The following is a 21,310-nucleotide window of genomic DNA, read 5'->3' on the forward strand; positions in this document are numbered from 1 at the left end:
CGAACGCTGTTCTATCGTTTCTGTAAAATAAATAATGACCAGGCTTGGGATTCCTTACTTTTACTCACTGATAGGCTACAATTAATCTTTATTACTGACTGCATTTAATTTGGTCTGTTGGAAAATAACAAAATGAACAGGTATGTATGCATTAAAAAGCATCCAGGACTCACAATGGTCTTAAGCAATGGATAGATAATAGAGGAGGACAGGTAAATGTCATATGTGTTACAAAGAAAAAAGATGTTTGACTAATTCCCTAGTGAATTACTTTCCATGTGTCCTCTTTGCTTCAAGTTAAAAAAGGTTGACTCAAGCATTGTTATCGAAACATTATATGTAACATTTAAGTCATTCAAAACTTCCAAATAACCTTGCGTTGGTTGTGCATTATTTACCTCTCAGAATAATTGGCAAGGGACCAAAGTAATATTTTTGGGTCCTACCTGTAACCTACATCCCAACCTACCCTAGGGATGGTATTAGTTCCATGGACTTCATGCCTTGGTTTTAGGTTTGACAAGCACTTCGAAGTATCTGGCCTTGTTTAGACAGGTGTTTGCCCAGCATCTCAATGATCAAAGTCCATAGGATGCATCTGAGCTCAATTTGAATACTCATTTTGAAAGGTCTGAATACTTATTTATCTGAGGTATTTCTGTTTTTCATTTTCAATATATTGGGACTCATGTCTCAGAATGTGTTTTTTGTTTTGTCATTATGGATATTATGTGTAGATGGATTTAAAATATATATATATATATTTAATCTGCTCTAACAGCAGTAGGATTACACCTCTATAAATCTTTGTTTCCCATACCCTGTTTATCTCAGTTTGGTAGAGCATGTATATGACAAATGCACTAAAATGTGTGCACTTACTACTGTGAGTGAGTCTGGATAAGAGCATCTGCTAAATTACTTAAATGGTAAATGTTGGCATAAGGGCTCCTTGACAAAACATATCAGGCGGCTCATACTGTAATAGCCTACCTAATTAAAAAAAAAGTGTGTCAAAGATTGTGGATATCCAACACTGCAGTGGTTATTCTTTTCACATCAGTTGAGTGACACATCAACCATCTTTTAGCCATTTGGGGATGAACAACACTTCTGACACTCTCTTATTTGCTCCCACTCTTTTCACATTGTTTGTGAGATACAACCCTCTAATTACAGACTGAAGTACTGGCTGAAATGTCTATTGTTGGCATGAAAATAATTATACAGCCCATTTTGGTCTCTTTCATAGAATGCATTTTTGTATTATATATTTTTTTTATTATTGTGTAACTGTTTGGTAGTTTGTGTGTCTGTGTGTCTTGTTTTTGTTTCTTTAGTAAAATAAATCCACTCCTGTCGTGATGTTGGAATATGTATCAGGCTTGAATAATGTCCCCCCTCGCTTGTTTAGATGGTTGCTATTAATATATAGCCTATCCATATCCAACCAATTTCTTAAGGAACAAACCAATCTCAATTATTTTCATTTAGGCAAGCAATTCACTGAAAGACAGTGGGAATGAAAAGGCTTTTCTTTGAGTTGCTTTTGCCAGTTGTGTAAGATATGGCAAACCAATAATTTTGACAAGTTCTTTTTTTAGTCAGCTAAAACGCTTTGGATTGCCACAGTTTACAAAGACACACAGATAAAGCCTTTCAGGCCACTGAATGACGACGCCATCTGTTTTTTTTTTATTTCCTCCTTTTTTTTCCTTTTTCAATCCTTGTAATCAAATTTGAACAAAATCAAATGGGGTTTTTTCAATGAAAGTACCTTTTGTTGGTCTGAAACGAGCAAGTAATTTACAAAATGCCCTTCCTTTGTGTAGGAGGCTAAAGGAAAAAAGAAATCAGTAGCTTTTAAAGCTAGGCCTTGCTGCGACTGCGAAGATAATGAAAGCCGTCTTGTGTTGTGGGGTAGAAAGCATTTCAAAGGCAGGGCCCGACTCAGGGTTACAGTGCTGAAAACCCTGTGTGTGTTTGTTTTGTGTGGAGGGCCATGCCAGGCATCCACAGACTACCATCTTCAGGGTGAAATGGTGAAGACGAGTTCCAGGTAGTGCGAATAGCCCCGGCTTTAATGTTTCTAACTGCTCTCTCTCTAGGCCGCCCTTGTGTCATGCTGAAACCGCCACAGAAGAAATGGGAGTAGAGAACACAGAGGAAACTGCCAGGACTTCAGCATGGTTCTCTTATTTTGGCTGGTATGATGAAGAGCGATCACTGAAGACTGGAGTTCCCCTGGTTGTTTTCCCTCCCATCGACAGGCATTGGAATACGTATCGGAAGGTGAGTTGTTCTCTTTTCCTTTTTCATATGCAGCTTTCTGAGCATGGTTAGTGTTGTTTAGCTATTTACATAGACAGGCAGATTACTTTTTAAAGATGCTGAGCTCTTTCACGGTAAAGTACTGCTATTAGACAATAACACAGGTCTAAATTGTAAGGTTGGGTGCTGAGTTGATGCCTCAAGCTCAGAACAGAATATAGGCTTGTACCGTACATGATCCATGGGCTTTATGGACATGTGAAAGGAGTGGCGCTGTGAAGCCAAGGCAGAGCAAGCCCCCTAGGGCATCCTAGCCTGCTTTTTCAGGGGCAAAGCAGGAAATCTCTGCAGCACTTAGGCTACAAATGAGTTATAATGATCCTCGTTACCATCCGATGAGTGGAGACAGTTTAGAGAGCAAACAGTTTAGGGAAGGCTCCCTGTGTGTGATGTTGATGATACAGCTGCTTTGATATAAGTAAAAAGATATAAGGTCCATTCTATACCATTTCAGGAAGGTCTCAATAAATGTCTCATTCAATTGTAAATGCATGTCAGTCTTATTTGACACTTGGTCTGCAATTGTTTGGATTGTCAGACACTGACCAGGAGTTAAAGGAAGTGGTGACTTTTTTAGAAACTATTTTCTCTTATCTGCGTAGCTTCATATGTATAGTTTCCAGTTGCAAAAGACAAGCTACTAATATTCAAATGAGTTGATTTCTCACTTGGCAGATTGAAATGTCAGAATTTGCACTCAAACAAATAACTTGGTAAAATTCAATTTGAAAAGAATATTTAATCAGTCAACTCTGCGAAACTGACAAGAGAATCTTACAGCCTCTAGGGAAAGAAGTCAGTCAGGCAGCCAGCACGCATTGCTGCATTGATTGTTGCCAGACTTCCCATTAAGGGTTTTGTGGGACTGTGATCAGCCATGTGTCGGCTATTGCAGGGATTAATAGCCTCTGTAATTTCCCTCTATTATGAATTGATACATGTACTGTATTTTCATTTTCAGGACTAGTTCCTATTTGATTAATCTACTAATGCTGATATATTTACTTTAATGTGTCTACTTACTGTGTATCTGTATATGTAGGTTTTTTGTGCGTATGCTTAGACACTGTAATGAACTATGTCAGTCCTTACTTCTGTGAGAGAGCAAATAGAGTTAAATTTTTTTGTCAAGATATAAACATTTTAAAATAGAGGAAGATGTTTATCATTTTATTCATCACGTAAGTAAATCGTTAAATATTCGCTGTTTAAGTGATACAATTAATGTGGTCAGTTTGATGCGTTGCATCATTTACGACCATAGGTCTTTGTAATTACACAGGAATAAAGTCAGAAATATGGTTGAAGGATAAATCTGTCTCCATTATTACTCCATGTATGAGCTCCCCTCAGGGCCTTCCTACAAGAGGAACTTAATGGTGGTAAAGTGGGAGGATGGGCTGCTGCTGAGCAGGAGGAGTGGAGGGGCAGCGTGGACCTCCAATTAGAGCTCATTGAGCTGGGGTCCTGTCAGTCAGAGATGATGGGCCCCTCTTATGCCATGGTACCCCTAGACCCTGTCATTAGGCCTGCTCTGAGGCTGAGCCAGGCGTGCAGTTAGCCATCTGACCCCATTGGCACTCAGAGAGGGAGTCACCCAAACGCTGCACTAACCAATGCAATTAATCAGATGCAACGAGTGACAGAACTGTATGGGAATATGTACAGCTTTTCTCATGGTGTTAATGGGGCATGGTGACATACAATGGAGACTGTCGAACTCAGTGTGCCCTCTCAATGTACTGTCTGTGTTAATATATTGCCAGGGATATCATAGTGTTCCTTCGTTTGAATATCTTAATGGGTTTAATTTACATGTAGGATTAACCTGAGACCACTTTGTCTTAAAAGCTTGTTGGAATAAGGATGTCTTAAACACCTGCTAGTTCTGATACAGGAAATTAAAACGGTTTATCGACAAACCCCAGGGAAAGGAGACCCAAAACTTGATTTCAAAGTCACCAACTCTATCTTGCGCCAGAGAAAGCTGCAACTAATATGGTTAAAGACCTCTCAAGAGTATGTCTTGTCTTAATCTTCTAATGTAAATGAAGGATTTAAAAATGATACGACCAGATGTCCAGGAGTCACTTAAGAATTAAGACCTCAATCTAGGTTTTGCAGCAGGCTTCAGCCAAGGCCGAAGAGACTCCACAGCACAGGATTACCACGAAAGTAAAACAGGAGAGAAAGGTGATTGGGAAGCTTCCCAGGGAAATGTTATGCTGTTGACTAGAGCTTTAGAAGACCAGGCTTTACATATCGTAGGCATATTTAGAGCCTTTTGGCCATTGTTGAGTTTGTGAAACTGCACTGGGATTGACCATGTTTCTAAATTATTCCCACACAGTTAAAAAACAAACTACAATAGAAAATCTGTGATTATGCAATTTTATTTTTAATGCAAATAAAGAAACGATCAAGCTTGCAAAAAGAGCAATCATCCACAGCATTGAATTAAAAGAAAAGTACATTTTGCAAGACGGGGCTGCTGTCAATTAATTTTTATTTATATTCCAATTGTGTCTTTAGCAAAAGAACTTTAGCAACCATTTCATTAGTGGTCAGGTGATCTAACTACTAAGGTATCTGCATTTGAAATTATACAGAGAAGTTTGCCTTCCACCTTGTTTCCAATTATTGGGTTAAAAACATCAGACATACAGTGTAAAATATCTATTTCTGGTTATGGATGTTCCTGAAAATTCCCATCTGGAAACTGACAGTGTCAGCATTGGGATGGGGTTCTCTAGTTAGGTGCAGAAGTTGGAAGAACGCATGTTTGGCGTGCATAGCACGGCAGGCGCTGAATCCTGTTAACACAGCATATGTATGGGTGTGCGTTTTCTCTCCCCCACTCGGCTTTGGCAGAGCAGTTCAGTACAGGTGGTCAAACAAGGCCATCTCAGGGGTGCTGACAGACACTTATTTTTTTCATGCAAACAGTGTGTCAAAGGGGCAATCATGGGGAAATTGGAGTTATTATCCCCGAAAACCGCCCTGGGTCTCTCTAGTCCATGTTTTATTTGCGTATATTTCTGTATTTATTGTTGTACTTTCACTGACTGTGCCCTTTATGATCCTATACAGCAACAACAAAAATATGATTGTGAGTGTAATGCACTGTTCCCCCATCCCCATTCAGCTGGCTGTCGCTAGTTATCTTCAGCACAGCTTAATGCTGAGAGGTCAGAGGTCACTTCTCAGCTTTCTGTGGTCTTTGCATACTGTGACTGACAAACATCACACAGAAAGAAGCCTGTTATTTAGAGAGGAGCAGAATGGATCCATTCGTAATGTGTACAAACTGACAGCTGAAAACGGGAAAGCATCACTCATGAATAATTGGGCACTTTTGCTTTTTATTGTAACCTCCCATCGTGTTTTCCCCTCTCTGAGAGGTTATAGTTCCAAACCATTAAGAGCTGCCATACTGAGTGAAGACAGCAAGGGAAACATTTGTCCAAAACACCTGATATCCGATAAACTGCAGTAGCAGTCAATTTATTGCTCCAATCTATAAATAATAGTGCTGATTATGAGGCTGCTAACAGCAGACGTTGTAATTGTCTGTCATAAATCTTGGTGATCACTGGTGACAGCAGTACAATGAGCAAAGCCATCTGCTTGAAGGAACATGACTTGTGGTGAATATCAGGTCTGTCCAAAATGCACAAGATATGTCTTAATATTGTGGACAGGCTTTTACATCGGCTGCAGGGTTTTGTACCGACTTTTTGCTTACATTGATCATTCCTTTTTAAAAGGGACAAGGTTAAGTGATTTACTTCTCTACTAACGTAGGGGGGAAATGCTGTTGCATTTCGGTTGCTGGAAAGGTAATGGAGTCACATTGAAATTTTTTGATTTTTATTTAGTTTTTGTGTAGTAATTTAACCAAAATCTATTTTGTTTTATCTCTGTTATTTTTTTGACATATTTTTCTGGCAAATAGTTTAAAATAAAATTGTTATGGTGAATTAGTATCTTGCTAGAGATTCTTATAAGGTATTAAGAGGCATCATATGTTTGCATTGGTTTATATATACACTACTGTTCAAAAGTTTGGGGTCACTTAGAAATGGCCTTGTTTCCCATGAAAACATGAATGAAATGAGTTTGAATAGGAAATATAGCAATGTGATTAGGAAATATAATCATATATTTTTTAATTTAAATAATTATAATAATTGTCCATCACACTTTGCTTTCATGCAAGAATCCTCCATTTGCTGCAGTTACGGCCTTGCAGACATTTGGCATTCTAGTTGTCAAAGTGTTGAGGTAATCTGAAGAGATTTGCTTTCTGAAGCACCTCCCACAAGTTGGATTGGCATGATGGCTTGATGGGCGCTTTTTTCCGTACCATTCGGTTAAGCTGCTCCCACAACAGCTCAATAGGGTTGAGAATCTGTCACTGTGTTGGCCACTCCATTATAGACAGAATACCAGATGACTGCTTCTTCCCTAAATAGTTCTTGCATAGTTTGGAGCATTGCTTTCGGTCATTGTCCTGTTGTAGGAGGAAATTGGCTCCAATCAATCGCCGTCCGCAGGGTATGGCATGGTGTTGCAAAATGGAGTGATAGCCTTCCTTCTTCAAGTTCCCTTATACCCTGTGGGGTATACCCTTATACCCATATCTCCCAATTGACACTCCAAATGACCACATTGGCTCCACCACGCTTGACCGATGGCATCAAGCACTCCTCCAGCATCTTTTCATTTGGTCTGCATTTGACAAATGTTATTCTTTGTGATCTGAACACCTCAAACTTGTATTCGTCTGTCCATTACACTTTCTTCCTTTGTCCAGTGTCTGTGTTCTTTTGCCCATCTTAATCTTTTGTTTCTATTGGCTAGTCTGAGATACGTCTTTTTCTATGCAACTCTGCCCTATAAGGCCAGCATCCCGGAGTCGCCTCTTAACTGTTGACGTTGAAGGTGTTTTGCAGGTACTAATTAATGAAGCTCCCAGCTGAGGAACTGTGAGTCTTCTGTTTCTCAAACTAGACATGTATTTGTCCTCCTGCACTCTGTTGTGCACTGAGGCCTCCCACTCCTCTTTTTATTCTGGTTTGCGCTGTTCTGTGAAGGGAGTAGTACATAGTGTTGCACGCAATCTTCAATTTCTTGAAAATATCTCAGATGCAATAGCCTTCATTTCTCAGAACAAGAATAAACTGATGAGTTTCAGAAGAAAGTTCTTTGTTTCTGGCCTTTTTGAGTCTGTAATCGAACCCACAATTGCTGATGCTCCAGATACTCAACTAGTCTAAAGAAGGTCAGTTTTATAGCCTTTTTAATCAGCACAACAGTTTTCAGTTGTGCTAAAATAATTGCGAACATAATTAGCATTTTAAAATGATGTGCTGGAATAGCAATCACAACATTCCTTTGGAACACAGGACTGATGGTTGTTGATAATGGGCCTCTGTACACCTATGTAGATATTCCATTAAAAAAACAGCCGTTTCCAGCTGCAATAGTCATTTACCACATTAACAATGTCTACACTCTATTTATGGTCAATTTTATGTTATTTTAATGGACAAAAAAAAATTGCTTTTCTTTTGAAAACATTAACATTTCTAAGTGACCCCAAACCTTGGAACGGTTGTGTGTGTGTATGTGTATATATATATATATATATAGGTTTACTGACAGACAATAGTAGTTTTATTATATTCTCTTGGGTTGAAACAGTCTTTCACACTCATGATGCCACTTCTCAGAGCCCACTTCACACAGGGCCATGTAACCGCACTCTCCAGGACTTCATGTTTTTTTTCCCCCTCCCCAATTAATGTCAAGCCTCTATTAGCATGTGATGGATGAAAAATGTGCTTCTGATGGAGGCCAGACCATCCCTACCATTTGAGGTCAGATCGATCTCACTGACAGAGAAGAGATGGAAACATTTCCCTGGAATTAGTCCTAGTATTCAGTCAATTATAAAATGAACCCTTTGCTCCGTGCTGGCCGTGGCCCCTGCCTTTTCCTTTCAGTAGGTGTGGTGATGAGGGGTTTTGTGTGTACATGGACAGGGAAGGCTTGCTCATGGCCTTCTCCAGGCCAGCACATTTCTCAGAATGTAATTTGATGTGAGGGCCACATTCTACTGATGCCCTTGAAGGATTTATTTGCCAACAGTTATTGCGTAGAAAAAGTCATTCTTCACATAATGTGCTGTCACCATTCACCGATGGATGGCCGCAGCACAGATATTGTATGTCCATGAGTCTGAACACGATAGTCTTCGCTTAAATCTTCATGTAACTCTAAACTCTAAGTTCCTTTATAAATCCTATTTTTTTTTATCTTTAAATAGTACATTTATTGTATTTTTTTCTCCCAATGTCATTTTTCATGTATTTTTTTGGAACTGTGCCTCTACCTACGTCTATGTCTCTTTGGGGTTTTAGACTGGGTGTCTGTAAAGCACGTTGTGACAATAACTGATATAACTCAGGCTTTCTTAAAAAAAAAAAAAGATTGATTAATGGTCTGACATGAGGTATTCCCAGGGAGCAGATGTCCTTAATCAGTAGTAATTGATGTGATTGGGATTAGGTGAGTGCTGCGTATTTGTTTGGAGGCAGTGCCCCCTGCAGTAAGATTTAAGCAGAAGGAGATGAGATTCAGTATTGAAAAGTGGTGGGTGGACTCAGTAAATTGGTCTATTGGTAAAATACATACTATTTGTGCATAGTAGTAGTAAAATATCTTATTAAACTGTTTGAATTTACATAGTGTCCATTCTAATTAGAATTATTCATATGATATTTACCTTTATAAATCCAACATGAAATTTTATTCAGAACACCATCAAATTGTGTTTAATTTCAGTGCTCTATGACTTTCACATCGGGAGAAATCTTGTTTTTCATTGATCCAATGTTTGTTTATAAAAACACAACATCATGCAAAATCAAGATAACATATCACCAATTTGTTATTATTATTATGACTGAGGAGTGGTAGTTGAGATAAACGTTTGACTATCAAATAAGTAGAATGTTCATTGAATGTTTGTGGGCTAGAATTTGGTACTTGCATCTAATGTACTTATAGTTGAACACATTTATTTTGAAGACTGAAACAATTTTGATTTGACAGGGAATATGTACATTCTCCTTGATAAAGTGAGGATGTTTTCCAATAGATGGCATCAAAACGCCAGACTACAGTACACACCAATCGGCTCTGAGAACAGCCACAGCCGGGTTAAGCATCCTTCAGTCTTCATCAAATGTCTCTTCCAGTCTGCAATAAAGAACGTTTCACGTCAAGAGAATGCAGACTCTTTGATTCATTTGATTGCTAATATACTTTTAATGGCGTACAGTTCCTTTATCAATTTACAAAAAAACTGTCCACGTTTTATATTATTATTCATGTATCCAAACACATTAATAATGTATCGCAAACACCTATGATATTCTTTTTCTGAGACCAAACATTTAATTGCATGCAAAACAATTAAGAAAAAGCACTGATTATATCCTCTTGAAATATTTAAGAAACATGTTCCTTAGGCACAAGTATCATCCAGTTCTTAAAAAAAATAAATAGAATATTGTAGGATACATTATTATTAAACTGGGAAAACTGCTGCCGTATATTGTTCATGTCTTATTCTAGGCCCTTGTTTGATTGACCACTTGATCATATCTTTCTGTTATTTGATTTATTAAATGAGACCTGTAATGAAACAGATAACTTAATATAGATGTTAATAAATCATAAATGTTATCTGAACATCATTATCATTCATCCTGTAAAATTAAGTGAGGGGTTCATCTTACAAACTGACTTTGGACCTTTTCAAACCTTTGTAATTTCATGCTTTGTACTTAGTGGTAGCATGCTCCTTCTTACACGGGCAGCCTTTGACAGTCACCCCCCTCTCACTATAATTAAATGATGATTTAGGACGTGTGAGAAGGCCGCTAGGACCAATAGAAAATAGGTGCTTATCGGAACACTGAATAACCCTCATTTTCTCCAGTGGCAATTTCCATCTCTTGTCTGTCTAACACAGTGGCCCTTCTAGTGGTTTTACTCTGTTTCCCGATAAAGGACCAAACTCCCTGCTGTTGTGTACGTCCTATATTTTACCTTTTATGAGTTGTGTAAGTTGAATTGATGTAATGATTTTGTCAACAATTGCAGGGTTGTCTTGAACTATGAATTAATTATTATTAAATAATGGTAATATTTTTATTGCTAAGAATTATACAAATAATTACTGTATATAATATACTCCGCTTTGTACTGCTAACATAATTGTAGCACTCTTATTAAAACATAAATTATTACAAATTAAGACTTTAAAAACTATATTGTTGGAGAAAAAGAGCATGGTGGATTCTGTCTCCTTTTTTACACTTTATATCTAGAAGACAGGATTCCATTTGGTGCTTTTGAAATCTGTAACTTTACTCAGTGATAATCTTCAAATGTATTGGTGAATAATGGAGACTCTTGTTCATTTTTTCAAGTTTTTGCTCTTTCTTCAGAATTAAGCTTGAAGTCTAATTTGTAACACTGAAACACAAAAGACTTACCATAATATCTCCCCAAAGAAGGGCAATTGTACAGATGATTTGATTGAATAGAAGAAGGGAAAAAAGCGGTACCAAGCTTTTTAAGTTCAAGGCTGTATTGATGGAAGCCTATCATTTTCGGCAATTAAAGTGTGGCTCCAGGAAGAGAATTGATTATAGACAAACCTGGTCCCTCTAAAACCGACAGCTTTTAATATCTCCGCACATCTCACAAGATAATCTCTCTGATTAATAACTCAACTGTATATTTTAAATCAGGACTGACAATTTCCACAGAATCATTGTTGCAAGACTGACATTGCAGTAAGCTACCAAGGCACGCTCTTCAATGTAGAGGTTAACTCAAATGTATAAAATATTGTATGTACATGTAAAGCTTCAGTAAACCCCAAATGTAATACCATTGTCCTAGTTGGACAGATTGTAAAATAAAATGTGTTTTGATTTTGTTTACAGAATTATATAACAATCAAAATCAGATTTGTTCAAAGTAAAATGTTTCTGTGTGTCTTATTTCCATTGTAAGTCGCATACTCATACTAAATCGAATTCTAACAGTGGAGAGAGAAATATATGCTTTCTTACCATATTCCAACGCCTGGTTTGTCCAGATGGATCTGCTGGCAGCCTTTCCAGAGGTGTGCCATGGACAGAGAGAGAGAGCAGAAGATCCTGTGAGCAATGATAGGAGAGGCCTCAACGCACAGCGTTCAGACCAGCTCTGCCTCTCATTGTTACCTTTAACAAGGTTTCTGGTTCACCTGTGCACCATTAATTATTTTTGTAATTTTTATTTTTATTATTATTATGATTAAATAAAGTTGATGTATGTCTGTTCAGAAACACAGTAAAGAATACTCATAATATCACGATAATGTCTTTATTAAATGCTGTTTTTTTTCATCATTTTAGGTTGCAATGCATAGATGATAAGAAGTTGTTGCAATGTATGGATAATAAGAAAGCTTCTGTTAAATAAATAGTAATTTTTCACACTATAGTTTTAACTGTTTGTAGTAATAATTTATTCTGTATTTCAGTAATGTAAATTGTGGAATACAGCATTATACTTGAAATGCCCAATCTGGGTATTATATTTCAAAACTCTGAACTGAGCTGAACCTTTATATGCTACTGCTCTGCTGATTCTCATCTGCACTCTTATCTGACACTATGGGCTTAACTATAACCATGACTGCCAGCGACAGATAGCTTAGCGGGGAAAGCTCCTGATAAGCAACTAAAAGGTTGCTAGATCGAATCCTGTGCAGCCAAGGATTTTTTTTATTCTGCGCTTGAGCAAGACATGCAACCCTGAATGCTGTGGTAATTTGCTGTTGATAGATGTCTGTATAATGCCTGAAGAAACACAGTTAATTGATACCCTTTTGTCCCAGCCCAACTCTAGTATCCCTATAACCCTTTCAAGGTCAGGTTTAAACAGGTTAAGATAAGGTCAGTTAGCTACACCCTTTGCCAGATTAACCCCCTTTGGCTGAATTTGCCTGGTCCCTCTTAGAGAGGAGTCATTTCCCCCCTCTGCCAGGTCCTTATTAATAAGGGGATCAGGGTGTTGAGCCGCCCCTTTCCCTGCTCTCCCTGCTGCAGAGTTGGAGCGCTGTTGCATGCCTGTTTGCCGCCCCTCTCTGGTTCTGACGGCGGAGGTTAGAAAAGCACTTGACTGCCGTCCCAGAGGTGCTTTCAACTTAACGAGGGGGGTGTGTGGGAGGGGAGTGTATCTGTTCCCTCAAATCAATCGCGGTCTTAACTGAACATCACGGACCATCTGCTCAAGGCTTACCGCCCGGCTCCACGTCAAGTCTCAATATTTGTGGAAGCTGATCCCGGGGCCCTGGAGGCCTGGAAGGAAGGATTCCCAGAGCCCCTCAGGCACACAGCACTGGCTTGGGTCCTCGGTTTGCCCCGCTCATTCTTCAGCTTCCTCACCCCCACAACAGTTTGATTAATCACTAAATCTGCGCGGCAAACGGTGGGGACTCCCGTCCTTAGAGGGGATGATGGGGAGTGGAGGGAAGCGAAATGTGCAGCTAATCGCTTTAGCTTTCAGTCCTCTGTTGTGTGAATCAGTAATGAGACTGATCGCACATCTCTAGCCACATCGCTTGGGTTTGTTCTGGTGTTTTCACTTCAACTTGTTCCTTCAACTTGTTCCTTCAGCTTGTTTTGCATATTCTGTTGTACCTTTTGCTCCCCTCGCAGTCTCAGATCCGCTGTCAGCATCTTGCCTGTTTCCTCAAGTAGCTACATCGAAAGTCACCGGGCAATCCTGTAAGGAAAAATTTGAATGTCTGTTTTTCCCTCATTAAGCAGGATTCTTTCCTTTCTTCCATATTTCATGGAGAGACATGGACTTGAAAACAACCTGACGCTAAGATTTCAGGCTCAGGAGTCAAACCCTTCCTCACATTTTCCAGTGCTACATGCTATTACCTTAGTCGGCCTGAGTGAAGCAAAGCTGCGTGGGAGCTTTTAAGTTCAGACAGTTGCCACATCCGTATCCGTCTCTGGTGCTGAAGAGATCTTTCGGGGCAATGAAAAGCTGTCCTCTTGCGAATGTGCCACTGAGCACCCTTGACTCTTGTTGTCATCTGCCTAAATAACCTTTGAGGTTAGGTGACTGGGAGCCCAAGGACAGGCCCAAGGCTCTTCGACCTCCGGTCTCTCTTGTGTTGCGCTGTATTATCTTCCTCTCCGGACAATGATGATCTTCTCCGACTGTAGCGGACGGAACCCACTACGGGAATAAATTAGCTGTATGAGAGGTTGCGGTAACTTTGCAGCGTGTCAGCCGTACAGCCAAGGTCACTGACCTCTGGCATTCTAATGCGTCGCAGGCACCGCAATCTGTAAACATTTGCGGAAGGCGACATGTCAGTGCAATAACTCCCCCCAGCTGCCCACTCCCATCACCAGCTTCACCACTAACACCCCCCCGAGGATAAAATAATACAGAAGCAAATACAGTGAGCGAAAAGGCTAATAGGGTTAATTGTCATGTAAAAACCTTCCCAGTCAAGCGCAGGTCTAGTCAGTGGCAGTGCAGCCCACCTCCCTCCGCTCCACCCCTACACCCTCCCCTCGAGCGTCCCCGGGGAAACGCAGCCCAGATGGCATTTTCCTGGAGGCTGTGACCCACAAGGGGCTGGCGGCAGGCGAGAACAAGGTGCATCTTCTCAGCCTAATTAATTTACTATTATAGCACCTGTTTCAGAATAGATAGGGCTGGGAAGGGAAGCGCTCCCCAGACGCAGCGGTGGGGCTCGCCAGTAATGGGTTTGAACTGATTATATTAAGCTGATGCTTTGATCATCAGAAGGCGTTAAAATGGAAATATGTTTTTGCTGGCTGTGGGCCTTGGAAAATAGAGGAGCAGTCTGGGGACGCAGCTGATTACTTCTGACTGTGGATTCTCACAAGCCTCTAAATAAGGGCGTCCTGCCTATGAAACACCTTGCTTTCAGAGGTGCCTCTTTCCTTTCTCTCCCATCCTAATTCCTCTCAGGCTTCGCAGTCAGAAGGTTACGGCGCTGAAGCCCCTATTTCGTCCTTGGTAGTATTCTAATGTCTTTTGCACATTAGGTTCAGATTTTTCTACTTGTCACATTTTTGCCTGATCAAAGAGCCAGGTTAGATAATGGAGAAATGTGTTATATAAAAAAGTGTAATTATACAATATTACATTATTTTCCTTAGTAATGAATGGCTTAATCAAGTTTATAAACATGAACATGTGGTGTTGGAAAAACTACAGCATACATGATCATTTAATTGGGTCGACACTGCATGGTTATTGGTGGTTATTTAGTCTGTAATCACCTATTAAGGCTGGGCTTAAGTTAGATTGATGAAAACATTATGTAGGCTTTATGTCAGGTCGTGTCAAGTCAAGTGTTGTCCATTTGTGTTTTTCTGATCCAGTTCAATAAGTCCTTTGTTATGTCCCGTTGTTTTGCACAGTTCATGTCCATACTTTTAGAACTCCTGTCACATTCTCATATAATCTCTCTCCTCAGGTTTCACACTAATCCAAAATGCAGTATAACAAATATTGCGCAAATAAGCGTGATGCTTTAAGTGGAGGCTGGGAATGGGGGTGGGGGGTGGGGTGAGGAGGGGGGGGTGGTGGTTGTGGGGATAAAATGAAGCATCGATGATGGAATAATAACGGGTGAAACTGGAGCCCTGCTCCAAACACTGCCAGTCTGTAAATGGATTTAGTATATGCTAATCTCGCCTTCTCTCTCACTTCATTCATTTCCACCCCAGTGCCCCTTAAGGATTAACATAATTTATCACCCATGAAACGCCAAAAACAATTTTTGCTTGTAAAAAATGCACACTAACATCCGTTCCACCGGCTGACTGACTCTGGTCCATTTCGCTGTACGGGAAGTTCTGTTAATGTGAATACTATAAAGAAACAACAGTCCGCAGTGTATTATTGATGGTTGTATCGTGAGCGTGTCCATTCACACATCATTTGATGTAGCGTGATTTGGAAGACAGGAGCCAAACAAGGCATTTTCTTTGAAAGTCAAAGTAATCTTTGCCCAGTCAGTTGTCTTTACTTCCAGTGCCGGTCCAAAAGTTCAGTGTTCAGTAAAAGGACGACTTAACATTATAACTTTTATAAAAGGTATTGTTGGCTGTCGGGATCACTTTGACGCAACATCTTAGATTATGAATATTATTTGATAAATGTATTTGTTCTGATAAAGTTACTCCGAATAAAAATCTGAATGAATATTGTTGCCTGATAAATTAGCAGTTCTGCACAGGGGGATGCAATCACAAAACATATTTACCCATTAGATTTGAATGACTGACCCCTTTCTCCTTGGACACGCGAGGCTGTCTCTAAAACACACACAGTGTAATACCATAGCTAGTAGGCATTGTGCTTGTCCATTTAGAGGGATTTATTAATGTTTGCTGAGCAACATTTGACCCATATCACTGCAGACTGCTAATCAGGATGTGCAATAGATGCTGGGGATTCGCTTATGTTCTCCGCATGGTGATGTTTGTTCTTTGCTGATTTCGTCCTATAGGGTTTAATTGACTCAAGCCGTCCTAGCCATTCTTTGACAATGGTGGAAGGGATATGTTGTGGTTGCATGCATACATCCAGGGGCATCAATAGGTGTACATGTTTTGCTTGGCATGCTTTCTAATTTGGTTCAGAGGGAAAGAGAATTAGATTTGCTCCTGTGCACACACTATCTCCACAAGCCGAAGGAGCGGCCTCTGTATCTTAATATTTATTTTCTCAATTTCTCCCTCTCCTCTTTTGAAATCAGTGTGTATCGTGTGCAGCAGTGATTGTAGTCTAAAGGTTTCCCCACTTACCTTGGCATGAACAATGAGTTATTCCTGAATAGGTGGTATTCACATGGTTAGGCATTAATGGCCTTCCAAGGTGATATGTTGAAATGGGGGGAGGCTAAATCTCTTCCTCGTAACCAGAGCTTGAAATGCATAGAAATTATGTGTTGTCTGCGCTGGATAATGAAGGCCTCAGTTTAATCTTCAAATGCAGATGGTGAGAATAACCTGCATCACAGAGACAATGCTATGAAAAGGAATAATGAGACCTAGAAAAATAAAATTAGCACCAAATTAAGAATTTGGCTAATGGACTTTGGTTTGGCAACAGAAAATATAAATAAAAGAATGTTTGATTTTGATAAAGGGACCCGGCGGTCTTCAAACTGTTAACACTTATTTTCAGTCCAAACTGGCATCACCAAAACTCTTTCAGCATTCGTCCATAATTGCATAAAGACGATTAAATCCCCCAAAATCTTGACCGCTGTTCATGAGGCTCTTAATGTGCTTTGGGTAATTGAACATGTCCAGAGATGTTTTATGTACGATGTGTTTTACCACAATATCATCCGCTTGGCAGTGTTTACATACAGTAATAACAAGTTCTGTCATTCAGGGACCCTATGAATTCACAGGCAGTTTGGATTTATCGTAATCTGCTTTCCCTTGGTCCACATTTGTTTAGAAAACACAAGATTTCATTTTTCTGTAATTGCCTCTCTTAATTCCATGCACCCCATCAAGCCAAGATTGGAAATATCCAGATTTTTGGAACATCTTGGGACTCAGACAGTAAAGATTTGGGGGAGCTTGAGATTTTATGTTGGAACTTGAATCGTGAAAATAACTAGTTTGAAACTGAAGCAGTGGCCTGCATGGTCATGATAAAAAGTAAGAAATTCAACATCTTAGTTTTAACCCAGCTTGCAACGATAGATGAAGTCTGCTTTTCTGGTGTACCATTGACAGCACTTAGCTTCTGTGGTAATCTCCTCCACATTGTATGAGCAGGGTGCCCTTGAGGGTTGCACTAGGGATGGGGGGTAGGGGGACAGTTAGTGGGTGACATTAAATGAAAACTTTCATCCTCTTCTTCGTTTTTGCTGTGTGGCCGCCTTGGCACTCAAAGAGAAAAAAAAGAGCGGTTGTTTAATGTGTTTTTTTTCTGAAATTTTCATAGATAGCTAGTCAGATGGTTAAAGTGAGGATCTTCCAACAAATGCACAAAAATATGTAATATGGGACTGCACAGTTACAAGAGGCATACCTGGTAACTCTCTAACCATTTTATTCCCTTAAATGGTGATAACGAGCAGAACAGTGCTGATGATGGTGAAATTAGTCATTTTACTTTCAGGCTCTAGAAATTGATATTAAAAATATTTGTTGACATGATTCACACATCCTGTGTAGCCAGATGCTTCAGATTTGTGAGTCCTCAATGACAGTCTTGAATCATCTTCAAGTGGGCAGAAAATTGTTGCGTTTTCTTTCAAATCCATCTGCTATAGAGTTACGAAGGCTAGGTTTCAAGCACGCCTAATTTCTGTCGCCTATCTTTCTTTCTATCTTCCCCACACCTGTTAGCCTCACAGATGTGAACATAATGAGATAAAAAAAAAAACAGCACCAATCTTAAAAAGGAATGAAACAATCACTGACAATTTGATGAGAGGTCATCTGGAGTATGCATTACCTCTATTGAAAACTCCCTTTTGTTACCGATTTGGAGATTGGAGATTCAGGAAATATGTACACTTCGTAAAGTGCTGATAGGGTTACTTTTCCCTCAGCACAAAGGTAAGATGGACAGGGCCATTTCTGTGAAATATTCTAAACGATAGAGAGGCATATTTTTTAGAGAGGCATCAATTTTATATAATGACGCAAACTTTTAAAACTCAAAAACATATCCAATAATATACAGATTAATGACAAACATGCAGTCCAGTTTGTGTACGTTATGGTGTGATTGGTGATTGTCCAAACATCCTTCAGTGTTATCAGGAAATTGCTCAGATTGATGTGAAACGCCTGCACACAAGTCCACTTCATTATGAAATTCCAACTGAGTGTGTTATACAACCACTGTTAACCATATCAGAACTGTCTGTAACCTTTTGTTCTGTTTGTCTGTCAATCTAAAGGTTGATGAACGTGTCTTTTATTGTCTCAACAAAATAAGGCTAGTTTTTAGATGAAGTATGTTGTCATCTTTGATATAATCCTGTAGAGGTGTGTTTAGCTGTGACTTGTCCGAAGGTTAGATAAGGGTTTAGGAACGTTGTCACAGCTCTATACTCCCCTGGGAAATTGGTTAACTCTGATGGCTTCTGCACCAGCCCTTCCTACATTATACTGGCCCTTTGTTGCCTTGGTCCACTATCACACCATCTATCTTAACACCCTACACCTTCATCAAGTCAATAATTAATTTAATATCTGAAGAACCAGGGTATTTGTACGGAGTTGTTGTGTTTCCTCTGAGCTACATCGTCATATAATTTAGCAGTGACACTATCTTCTAAGTTTACCACCTTTTCGAAAATTGAAGGCGCTGATGTGGAAGAAGAGGCTGCCTTCCATTCAGTTGTCCATCAAAGAGTCTGGCGTTAAGGGTTTTAATTTTCCATTGGTGATTCGCTGGCTCAAAATAGAACTGGATACCCTGGAAGGCTATTGCCAAGTGTCAAGGAAGTTTAAGGTATTGATTATCTTGATATGCAGTTGCCAACTCTTGGTCCCCGATTCTTACTTTGGAGACCTTGACTTTTTTTTCTTCTCTTTGTTTTTTTTATTGATGAATTCATGAATCATAGCTATATTAACTCAATGGATACTGCTGACTCCTGAACTTATCCTAGACCCATGTATGCTAGAAATAGACAAGAGGTATTTGGATTTGTGGCAATTCAAAACACAAGCCAGGATAAGGGTTGGAAGAAATTAAAACGTATTACAGTGGCAAGGTTGGAAATTCAATTTTAGGGAGTATTGTATATCCAGAAATGACCACATGGCTTTCCTTGTCTGCTGCCATGTACTGTTCTATCCAATCTGGAATAGTAGAGAAGCCCACAAATGTCAGTTAGTGGAAATGAAATCAACGCTACATAAGTGTTGAAAATCAAAGTGAACAAGCAAGGAAACTCTGTACCAACCTTGTACCTTCCAATCTGCCACATGTTGTAGATACTGAAATGAAGATTGTTGTATTAATTGCCGTTAAAAGTCTGATTTTATTTGCTTGGTGTGATGGTGCATGTACCATGACTCTATAACTCGAGCTCTGTGGATTTCACCCTAACTTTATTTAATTGTAAACCAACATCTGCCAACACACTCCCCTTGGAGAAATAGTTATCACATTCCTGCACCAAATCTGCATTTATTTTTATTGTGCTGAAGTTCACCATTTAATAATGCTTTAGCTTTTTCTCTGGTTTAGCATTCAAGTAACAGTTGTATATCAATATGCGTATTACATTTTTTTTTATTACTGGAAATCCCACTATTGCTTTGCTTGATTTCGCTTTTTAGCTAAATATTTTCTTTTGCCACAAAGCACCTCTGTTCCAGCAGTACTGTATTTGAGGGTAACTATGGGAAATTGAAGTATGCGAAGGTCCTTTGAAACACATTGGGAAATGTTTTTATGAGTGAATAGTCTCAAATTGCTTTGTGAGGCAACCTTTTAGGTTCAGTTTTCTCATAGCTACCATGTGCAAGTGGAACCCTGGTGTTATGCGTCCAGTGAGACTGCCCAGTCAAGGAGAGTAGAGGCTTATTAGCCATGTCTGGCTGGATGGATATTGCCTCCAGGGTGCTCTGTTTGAGGGGTGAAATCTATTGAAGTGTGGGTGTAAAATGGACTTTGTTCAGGTAGTCACTTTGTTTTCATGCTGATAATATTCATTTAAGTGGAAGATCCCCATCCTTTTCTTCTTTGCTTACTGGCTTTCTCCTGCCCTTGGGATTAAGATGCAGTGAAAATGCAGGGGAAAATTGTTCTCCCAACTGTCCCTCATTGATTTTATGCTACTGATACAAACGTATTTTAATGTACTGTACTTAATTCCAATAGACAAATTCTCAATGTCGGTTTTGTTTAGCTTTTCTTTTGACAACTGGATGGCTAAAACTATGCAACCCAATTTACTAATCATTGAACAGAAAGTGTCAGAATAGTTTCCTTTTAATATTTCTAATTACAATCATAAGCAATAAAAATTCCACCAAAGCAAAATACTTATTTTCTTAAAACCAACAATTTCTTAAAACACAAGGTCCTTCCCTTAAACATTATCAGTCTATTAGTTTACGAGTAGTGTGGTGTTAACATTTATTTTCATATGCCATTGTTAATGGGAAATACTTTCTCATCTGTGATGTTTTTAAAAAGCACAGGAATTGAATATAACAAGAGCATGCACGTCAACATTGCATTTGAGAGTTTTTTTTTCTTCTGTATTGTCAATGTAGTGTATTGGGTTTAACAGCTCAAGGTCTTCTTGTTTCTTTTTCAATCTCTGTATCTGGCTTAAAAATGGCTAAATAAGATTTGTCCAGGTTTTGATTCAACCTATGTTATTTTATACAAATACTTGGGTTACAAACTGTTTTGGGTTGGATCCCCAAGTGAGTGTTGAGGCTAACATGTTCTGTAAGTTTTTTATATTGCCCGTTGAGGCATACATATTTATTATTGTTGAAAATAATGTTAGTATGTATGTTGGTAAGTTTAGGAAAACACCTTAAGAAAACAATGTCCACCCAAGTCAAATAAGAGGCCCCATATCTCAAGGATTTCTTAAGCTGAAGCCTAGGGTTGTGTCCTCTTGTCAAGACCCACCTATCTCCTCCAGTACATTACCAAATGCTGTAATTTCCTCAGCAAGCTTGATGTTTATTGTGAGGCTGAGATTGAAAATGGTCGGTAATGGAGCGAGCTTCACAGTCCTAGACCAATTCTGAATCTAAATTACTTGCTTCTTTTCAATGGCATCGACTGTAGAAAGCTTTGTGCGTCTCGTACCTAATCAACCCCCAGTGTGACCCCG

General features: G+C 39.3%; 1 long non-coding RNA gene across 1 annotated transcript in view; it reads left to right on the top strand.

Moving 5' to 3' along the window:
* LOC105011690 overlaps window positions 1-21,310 on the top strand; it is a 131,175-nt gene that overhangs the window by 5,709 nt on the left and 104,156 nt on the right. Inside the window, exon 2 of the long non-coding RNA XR_004576075.1 lies at window positions 2,109-2,292. This is a non-coding gene — a long non-coding RNA (uncharacterized LOC105011690). The remainder of the gene's footprint in view (window positions 1-2,108; window positions 2,293-21,310) is intronic.

Source organism: Esox lucius, chromosome 8 (assembly GCF_011004845.1).
Source record: "Esox lucius isolate fEsoLuc1 chromosome 8, fEsoLuc1.pri, whole genome shotgun sequence".
Taxonomy (NCBI): Eukaryota; Metazoa; Chordata; class Actinopteri; order Esociformes; family Esocidae; genus Esox; species Esox lucius.